The sequence below is a fragment of the Chinchilla lanigera genome, unplaced genomic scaffold (assembly GCF_000276665.1).
Source record: "Chinchilla lanigera isolate Chin_1 unplaced genomic scaffold, ChiLan1.0 scaffold00048, whole genome shotgun sequence".
NCBI lineage: Eukaryota > Metazoa > Chordata > Mammalia > Rodentia > Chinchillidae > Chinchilla > Chinchilla lanigera.
In genome coordinates this window covers 17,247,375-17,255,939 of record NW_004955449.1, presented here as the reverse complement: position 1 = coordinate 17,255,939, position 8,565 = coordinate 17,247,375, and the positions used below count along the sequence as shown (strand labels likewise).

Below are 8,565 nucleotides of genomic sequence, written 5' to 3'. Positions count from 1 at the left end.
CTGGGGGGGTCACCAGTGTGAGTCTGTGTCTAGTCACTTTCTTATCATTGGGTACAATACCTTGACGCCCACAACTTCAAGGCTGGAGAAGTTTATTTTGGCTCATGGTTTTTAGAAGATTCAGTCCATAGTTGCCTGGCTCCAAGGTAGGTAGGGCATGATAGGAGGATCTGGCAAAGGAAATGTGCTCATGGGGGCCAGAAAACAGAGGGTGAAGGGAGGAAGTGGGGAGATAGATAAAAACTTCCATGTCACACCCCCAGTGACCTGTCACTTCAGAATGTGTCCTACCTCCCAGTGCACATTGACCTATGGATCCATTAGTGGATTAATTCACAGATAAGTAGAGTATTCCCATGATCCAATCACCTCCCACAAACATGAGAATTTGAAGGGACATTTTTAGATTTAAATATCAGTCTGGTCTGGAAGGCTGAAGACACTAGACAGCTGGAGACTGGTGTCCAAGGCAATAGCAGCAAAAGACTGACTATATCAGTCACAGTTTACTAGAGAAACTAGTATAACGCAAGACAAACAAATGTATAAGAAATTTCAAGTTTGGCTTATGGTGGTCAGCCATAGAGTTGGATAAGAAAACGTGCAGAGGGGGCTGGCATGTTGGAGCCAGTCCAGGGTCTGGAACTTACTGCAGTGCTCTGTGCAAGTCTGAATCAGGAGGCAGATGGGTCTGCAAAGGAATGCTGAAGAATATACACTGGAAGGCTGAAGAGCCTACACCAGAAGGCTGGAGTCCCAGGCAGAAGCCAAAACAGTCTGCACCAGAAGACAGGAGATGACCAGCAAGCTGAAGGCAAAGACTGGAGATTTTCTTATGAACCAGATATCAGTCCTTCCTCTGTGCCCTTTTATTGTATGCTGGCTACCTGCCCTGGGGGCAGAGGGATCCTTTACACCCACACCATCTCCTGCCTTCCTTTTGCACCTCCTCAGGATGTTTACAAATTAAAGACCCTGGCCCCCTGCTGAGTCACTTAGTTAACCTTCTAAACTTCTCAAATTGACACAATGTATCAACCATAACAATCCACCCCCTTGTCAACTTGGCAGCCAGCCACACTTTTTTAAACCAGTTTCCAGACACAAAGCATGCTTATAGTTATGCCAAACATGTTATAACTCTCCTGTGTACAAACAGAAATGCACTAATTCCCTCACCAGAATAGAAGGTAAGTTTTCCTTGGGTGATGCTTATTCTTATCATTTCCCAACTTGAACATTATAATACAGTTTAACAATCTTTAAGAACCATTATTAAGTCTATCAATATTATATTACATTAGAACCATATTGAGAGAGAAATAGTACAATTACAATCGTCTTTTCTGTAGCTGATAATGAGGTCATAGCTCGTATTTAGAACTAACTTCTTCCACCACCCATCCTATATTTCCTTGGCCTTCAGCAATCACCTCAGCAGGTCTTGTTACTTTCCCTGGTGGAGTGACCCACCCTTCATTTCTAAAGGCTCTGGGCCACTTGTCATTGTGCCTATCTTAGATTGTTGTAGTTTCCCATTGATTTTAGTAACAGAGCATGGTAACACTAAAAGGTGCCCTAAAAGATCTCCTGCACTCCACATATATTATTCCTTTCCTCCACTGTGGAGTAGTAGTCCAATTTCCCCTTGGTAGTTTGGGTCAATCACTGCTGACAACACTTTGACTCCCTTTTCAGCTTGTTTGCTCAGAGGGATGAGGTGGCCAAAATGACCAGGGGAAAATCTCAGCTTCCAATTCAATGGAATCATTGTTGTGCTTCCTGGTACAAGCCTTCCTTGTTCTGGAACGAAGACGTCTAAGCCAGCAGAACATAACGTTGTGGGGACAGGAAGCTGAAATTTTGCTAGTGAATCACTAGGAGTAATGGAGCCTGGAACCATTCCTACTTCCACCCCTTGATTCCTAGACCCATGAATTCTGGCTATGGGAGACACAGTACCAGATAGTGGACACTGATGCAAAGCATATACAGCCTTTTGAAGTACCTTATCCCAGCCCTGTAAGCTATTACCACCTAATTGGTGCCTTAACTGTCTTCAAAAGACCATTCCACCTTTCTATCAATCCAGCCACTTTTTGATGGTAAAGAACATGGTAAGACCAGTGAATTCCATGAACATGAGTCCATTGCCTTGCTTCTTTGGCTGCAAAACATGTTCCTTGGTCAGAGGCAATGCTATGTGAGATTCCATGGTGGTGAATAAAGCATTCTCTAAGTCCACAGATGGTAGTTTTGGCAGAAGCAGTATGTGCAGCAAAGGCAAATCCATATCCAGAATTCATGTCTATGCCAGTGAGGACAAAGCAGAGTCCCTTCCATAATGGAGGTGGTCCAATATAATCAATCAGCCACCAGCTCACAGGTTGATCACCCCAGGGAATGGTGCCATACTGGGGACTCAATGTTGGCCTCTGCTGCTAGCATATTTGGCATTCAGCAGTGGCTGTAACCAGATCAGCCTTGGTGAGTTGGAGTCCATGTTGCTGAGCCCATGCATAACCTCCATCCCTGCCACCATGACCACTCTGTTAATGAGTCCATTGGGCAGTGATGGGGGTGGCTGAAGAAGAAGGTTGGACACTATCCACAGGACAGGTCATCTTATTCACTTGATTATTAAAGTTCTCTTCCGCTGATGTCACCTTTTGGTGAGCGTTTTCATGGGAAACATATTTTTACATCCACTGCCCACATAGAGAGGTCTACACACATACCTCATCCCCAAATATCTTTGTCATCAATTTTCCAGTTATGTTCTTTTCAAGTTCCTGACTATCTAGCCAGATCATTGGCTATGGCCCATGAATGACTATATACTGGCACATCTAGCCATGCTTCCTACCTGGCAAAATGTACTACCAAGTGAATTGCCTGAAGTTCTGCCTGCTGTGATGATTTCCTTCACCACTGTCCTTCAAGAATGTCCCATAGGAGCTGTAATGCTGCAGCTGTCCACTTGTAAGTGGTGCCTGCATAGCATGCAGAGCCATCAGTAAACTAGGTCCTAGCCTTCTCTTCTTCTGACAGCTGATTATTATAGGGTACACCCCACAAGGTCATAGGTGCATGCTGGGAAACAGAAGGCAGTACAGTAGACCCAGGAGCCATAGGTATCTCAGCAACTTCCTCATGTAATTTACTTGTACCCTCTAGACCTGCCCTGGCTCAATAATGAATATACTATTTCCATTTAATTATAGACTGTTGCTGTGCACATCCAACCTGATGACTTGGTGGATCAGATAATGCACAGGCCATAATAGACAACTCAGGGAGCATGGTGATCTGGTGTCCCATAGTCAAACGTTCAGTTTCCACTAAGGCCCAGTAGCAGTCAAGAGCTATTTTTCAAAGGGAGAGTAGTTATCTTCAGATGATGGCAGAGCCTTGCTCCCAAATCCTAAAGGCCTCTGCTGCAATTCACCTATGGGGGCCTGCCAGAGACTACAAAGAGCATCTCTACCTGCTACTGACACTTCAGGTACCACTGGATCTGCTTGATTGTATGGGCCCAGTGAGACAGCAGCCTATTCAGTAGCCTGGCCCTACTGCAAAACCTTTTCTTGTTCTGGGCCCCACTCAAAACTAGCAGCTTTCCAAGTCACTCAATAAAAGGGTAAGACACCTAAGTGAGAAATGTGCTGCCTCCAAAACCCAAATAGCCCCACTAGATGTTGTGCCTCTTTTTTGGTTGTGTATATGAAGCTTCTTTCTGTGCTGTCCAGGTACTTGTCCTGGATCTACTTTCCAGGGCTTTGTCTTTCTACTACTTTTCAGGACTTTGTCTTTGGGATAGGCAGAGAGTTGTCAAGGGAGTGTCTGATTTTGTGTTAGCTTAGTAGGGGAAGAGTGTGGTACATATTACACTGTATAATGACCCTAGAGTGAATAACATATTCATGCTAGAGTAACTATGTATAGAGAGTGTCTGCCAGTAGGAGGATCTAGCAAAGGAAATGTGCTCATGGGGGCCAGCAAACAGAGAGTAAACTGGGGAGAGGAATGGGGAGATAGACAAAACCTTCCAGGTCACACACCCAGTGACCTGTCACTTTAGAATGGTCCTACCTCCCAGCAGCACATTTACCTATGGATCCGTTAGTGGATTAATTCACAGATAAGTAGAGTATCCCATGATCCAGTCATCTACCACAAGCATGAGAATTTGAAGGGACATTTTTAGATTTAAATATCAGTCTGGTCTGGAAGGCTGAAGACACTAGACACCTGGAGGCTGGTGTCCAAGGCAATAGCAGCAAAAGACTGACCCATTTCAAAGCAGGCATACTTACTTCTTTCCATTTTATTCCATTCAGGCTGTAAGTCTATTAGGTGGTGCTACACACATAGGGATGGGGTTTCCCTCCTCAGTTTGCTGGTCCACATGTCAGTCATGCATAGACTGTCAGAGGTTTTACTTAATCCATTCACATTGACATATCATGATTAATGATCACAATCTACTCCTTATCAACATAACAACCAGACATATCTCTTTAAACCTTACTTAACCTTCAACTACAATAGCAAGTGCATAATTACACCTTATATGATACAACTATCCGGCATTTAAATGGGCACACACTAACTTCCTCTCCAGAAGAAAAGCAAAATGATTCTTTTTCTTTTCATATTCCATAACACAACTATTACATGTAGATTTTACAATATTTAAGTGAAAATATTGTTAATCAATATTATGTTACAAACAAAGAAAACAAAATATCTGTTTAACATATGACTGCATAAATAAGCATAATAACAAAATTGGAAGCAAATACTCATGAAAATGAGAATTGTAACCCTCATTTCTGTAACTGGTCACACAGTTGCATCTGGTACTTATAACTACCCTTTACCATCCATTTTGTATTCTGTTGGCCTTCAGCAAGCACAGCAAGTCTAGCTTCTTTGCCTGGTGAGGTAAACCATACCTTCATTCCTGGACCATTCATCATCCTACCTGATTGAGTTGCTGTAGTTTCCCATTGACCTAAGTAACAAGGCATAGTAATATTAAGTGATGCCCTGAAGGATCTCTTGCATTCATAGTCTTCCTAACCTTCATTGTGGAGAAGTTCAATTTCCCCTTCGTAGTTTGAATCATCATCCCCATCAACACTGTAGTTTCCTTTTTAACTTGACTCAGAGGCAGAAGGAGACAAAAAAGATCAGGGGAAAGTCTTAGCCACAGTTCAGTGAGATCATTTTTTGCCTCCTAGTTGAGGCCTTTTCCTCGGGAACTCAGACTTGTAGGCCAGCAAAGCATACAATCAGGGGAACAGGAATTAAAATTCTGCTAGTGGGTCACTAGGGTTAATGATGAGTGGTGTTATTCCTCTTTCCATCCCTTCATTCCTGAATGTGTTACCTTGATTATCAGAGAAACACTACCATGTAGTAAATACTGATTTAGAGCATACACAACATCTGGTGAACTTTGCTCCAACCCTTCAAGATATGTAGCATTTTAATTGCATCTTTAAAAGACCATTCTGCCTTTCTATCAAAGTAGCTGCTTCTAGATGATGGAGAACAAAGTAAGATCAGTGGTTTCCATGAGCACAGGCCCATGGCCACACTTACTTAGTCATGAAGCCATTTCTTCTTGAGAAGCCATGCTATGTGGAATACCGTGGTGGTGGATGAAGCATTCTGAATTTCTTCGGGTGATAGTTTAGCCAGAAGCATTCCATGAAGGAAATTCAAATCCATAGCAAGGGTAATTGTCTATTCCAAAAGGACAAAGTACTGCCCTTTCCATGATGGAAGTAGTCCAACATAATCAACCTGGTACCAGGTTGCACGCTGATCACCCGGGGTCAACAATGGTGCTGTATTGTTGACTCAGTGCTGCTCTTTGCTACTAGCAGATTGGCCATTTAGCAGAAACTGTAGACAGACCAGTCTTGTTTAGTAGAAGTTTATGATGCTGAACCCATCTATAACTTCCATCCCTGCAACAGTGACCATATCATGAGTTACTGAGCAATAACAACAGTGGCTAAGGAAAGTGATTGACTGCTAGCCATAGAACAGGTCATTTTATCCACTTGATTATTACAATTATCTTCTGCTGCAGTAATTTTAGTTGCATTTATACTGGAAATAAATATCTTCACATCCTTCACCCATAATGAGAGGTCTATACAGCTACTTCTTCCCCAAATATCTTTGTCACCAATTTTTCAGTCGTGTCCCTTCCAAGTCCTTGACCATTCAGCCAGACAAGTGGCTACAGACCAAGAATTAGTATATAATTGCACATCTGTCAATTTTTTCTTCCAAGAAAAAGATAAGAACAAGTGCATTTCTTGAAATTCTGCCCTCTGTGAAGATTTCTCTTTACCTCTGTCCTCAGGGATGTCCTGGAAAGGGGCCAGGGTGCTGAGCTGTCTACTTTTGGGTGGTACATATGTAACATGCAGAATCATCTGTAAACCAGATTTAGTCATCTCTTCCTTTGTCAAATGACAATAGGGAATGTGCTATGAGTCCACAGGTACATGCTGAGAACAAAAGCCTGCTCAGCAGGAGCAGGAAATATGGGCATTTGGATCACCTCATGTAACTTACTTGAACATTTAGGACTGCTCAGACCTAATCACATATATATCACTTCCATTTGATGATGAAATATTTCTGGGCACATTTAACTTTATTACTTTGGGGGTCATTTAGCACCCAACTCATGAGGGGTAGCTCAAGTTACATGGGATTCTGATGTCTCAAGGTGGAGAATTCATCTTCCACTAAAGTCCAGTAGCAGGCTAGGAGCTGTTTCTTACAGGGAGAGTAGTTGTCTTCTGATGGTGGTAGAGCCTTGCACAAAAATTCTATAGCCCTATGTTTTGACTTACTCTGGATACATACCAGAGGTTCCAAACAGCATCCCTAATTGCCACTGATATCTTAAGTGTTACTCAGTCTGCTGGATCATATGGCCCAAGTAGCAAACCAACCTGCACATTAGCTTGGACCTGTTGCAGATCTTTCTCTTTTTCTAGGCCCCACTCAAATCTAGAAGCTTTCTGAGTTGCTTGGTGAATGGGCTGGATTATCATACCCAAGTGGGGAATGTATTCTCTCCAAAAGCCAAAGAAACTCACCAAGCACTGTGGCTCCTTCTTTTTTTTTTTTTTTTTTTTTTTTTTTTTTGGTTTTTTTTCCGGTACCGGGAACTGAACTCATGACCTTGCGCTTGGCAGGCAGGCGCTTTGCCGCTGAGCTACTCCTTCTTGGTTGTAGGAGGGACCAAGGTGTAACAACTTCACTTTAGAAGGATTATCTCTGGCTGCCCCCACACCATGGGACTCAGAAATTTCACTGAGGTAGAAAACCTGTGAATTTCAGTTGAACTTATTTTCCATCTCTGACACTCACATATTTTACCAACAAGTCCAGAATGATTGTTACCTCTTGCTCACTTGGTCCAATCAGCATAATGTCAACAACGTAATAAGAAAGCATGGTACTTTGTAGAAAAAAATGATGATCAAGATCTCTTGTGAATTAAGTTCTGACAGAGGATCAGAGAGCTTATATATTCCTGAGGTAGGACAGTAAAGGTATACTGCTAGCCTTGCCAGTTGGAAGGCAATTGTTTCTAGTGGACCTTATAGATAGGTATGGAGAAAAAGGCATTTGCCAAATCAGTAACTGCATATCAGCTACCGGGAGTGTGTTAATCTCCTCAACAAGTAATCCACATATTGTACAACAGTTGCAATTGGTGTCATGACTTGATTAAGCTTACAGTAATCTACCATCATTCTCCATGTTCCAACCATCTTCTGCATGGACCAAATAGGAAAGTTAAACAGGATGCAGTGGGAACTACCACTCAAATCTTTCAAGTTCTTGATGGTGGCACTACTCTCTGCAATTCTTCCAGGGATGCAATATTATTTTTTATTTACTATTTTTGTTTTACTATTTTTGATTTACTATTTTCCTAGGTAGCTGTAACTCTAATCTAGAAATGCTAAAGGCATTTCTAATCATAATATCCTTCACTCCATGGGTTAGAAAACCAATGTAGGGATTCTCCCAAGTACTAAGTTTATCTATCCTAACTATGCATTGTGGAGCTGGGGAAATGAACACAGAAAAATATGAGGAACTCTTGGATCTACTGTGAGTTGGAACTTAGGTAAAACTTCATTGATCATAGGCCCCTACTCTTACTGGAGGGCTGTAGTAATGGCTTGGAACTAATGTCAAAACTAGTCTCCAATACTAAAACAGCCTAAGCCTGCACTTTACTGTCTGTATTTCCAACAGCGTTCTGGCATTCTGAGTGTCCACCAGAGTCATTCATTAGGCTCTGTTTTCAGCATCTTAACATTTCCCTATTTGGCATCTCAAGCCTTTCCAAACTCTTCAGGCAAACTAGTTCCATATGTCACGGAAACAACCACACTTCTCTGATATCAATTTCCTGTATTAGTCAGCTTTTTCTTTTCTGAGACACAATGTTTGATACAATTTAAAGGAGGAGAAATTTAACTTATCTCACAGATGCAGGGGATTCAATCCATG

General features: G+C 42.2%; 1 pseudogene; it reads right to left on the bottom strand.

Moving 5' to 3' along the window:
• Nucleotides 1-1,331: 1,331 nt before the first annotated feature.
• Nucleotides 1,332-7,494, bottom strand: LOC106149550 (annotated as a pseudogene).
• Nucleotides 7,495-8,565: the final 1,071 nt, after the last annotated feature.